Genomic DNA, 1,530 nt, shown 5'->3' on the forward strand with positions numbered 1-1,530 from the left:
TCTGTCAGTAGGTGGCAGAGAGGAGAGAGGCTATGTCTAGCTCAGTGTTCTGACCCATGAATAATTAGCCTAACATTCCTGGAAAAAAGCCTGCCAAAGAAGATACCAGTCTGGCACCAGGGCAGTGCATACAGTTCCCAGGACTGGTAGCAAACCTGAGACTACCAAGAACCCGCAACAGATGACCCTCTCACGAGGCCACTCAGGCAGGCAAGACGAGAAGCCTGCCAGAAATGACCCCCCAGAATGGTGCCATGGGGCCTGGACAGAGAGGTAGACTGAAATAACCACTAGTGGAGGACTATGCAGGCCTAAGGAGGCAGACCATGCCTGAGAGAACTCTGACCAGCACCATAATGCATGTGTAGGGTTAAGTATGTTTATGCCATATTCATATATATATGGATATATATATATATATCCATATATTCAGTCTACAAAACAGGTCTACAGTCTTCAATTTCCAGAATTAGAGTCTTCATCTTCTGGATATGTCCTTCATTAATGTTTTGATGCTATTTTTGGCAGAAGAGAATGGTAGAGCTTGGATTTAGACTCCGCTGGGTTTAACACTGGAGCCTACCATGATGTCCTTACGTTCGCCCCACCCCTGCCTTGTCTCCTTCCTTCAGCAATTAAGAGCTCAAGCATTCAGACATAGCATACATTTGGTCAGACACTTCTTTAGCATCTCTTAATTCTGCAATCATGCTTGTTGGACTTCTCTGCTGTGCTGGACTCCTGGCACATTAATGCTACAGCCATCTTGCCTCCTGCAGCTCTCCCTGGCACTGGCTCCAACAGAAAGAAGCCACATTCCTCTCAGATGGCCTATGTTTCTTTCCCTGCCCTCTAAAAGCCTGTATTGTGAATATTCTTTGTCTTGACGCACATCTCTGACATCTATAGTCTATTCCATTTTCCTCGTGAATCTATTTAGCAGACATTTATTGATTACACTTAAGGCTTCAGGCTCATTTTACTATTGGACAGACAGACACAAGGCTGAACTCCTCAGTGTACTTTTTATGCTCTTAAGCTCTTACCTGTATACTATTGTAGCTGTCAAATGATGTTAGTAATTAGTTGGAAATGAGTTTTTTCTCATTTTCTTACCATACAAAAGAGAAAACTAACTTAGAAAATGTTTGCCTGACCTGATCCAGACACCACCCCCAAAGCAGGAAGTAGCTGAAATAGATACTTTACTCTGTCTTATTCAGACATATAATTGGTTCATTTTATATTTTGCTCCCTTGAATCATTATTCACGGGGCGGTTTTCTGCTTTTCCTCTTCAGCTTCATAGGGTTCAGTCAGCTATTCATAGCTTTATGTTTGGAAGCTGCAGGTTTTTGTTGGATCTCACGCAAATTCCACATTCCATTTCGAAAACCAGCCTGTGCTTCTCATTCAGATCATCCCAGCAGCGCAACCGAATAAGAACCTAAGTGTCCGAGAAGCAGCTGCTTGGTTTAACCGGTTTCACTGTGCCAAGCACTTCGCTCGTCCATGGCTACAGAGCAGATGA

General features: G+C 43.7%; 1 pseudogene; it reads left to right on the plus strand.

The window, feature by feature from the left end:
• On the plus strand, positions 1-77 carry LOC120101358 (small nucleolar RNA SNORA17; annotated as a pseudogene).
• The last annotated feature ends 1,453 nt before the right edge of the window (positions 78-1,530 follow it).

Source organism: Rattus norvegicus, chromosome 2 (assembly GCF_021556685.1).
Source record: "Rattus norvegicus strain SHRSP/BbbUtx chromosome 2, alternate assembly SHRSP_T2T, whole genome shotgun sequence".
NCBI lineage: Eukaryota > Metazoa > Chordata > Mammalia > Rodentia > Muridae > Rattus > Rattus norvegicus.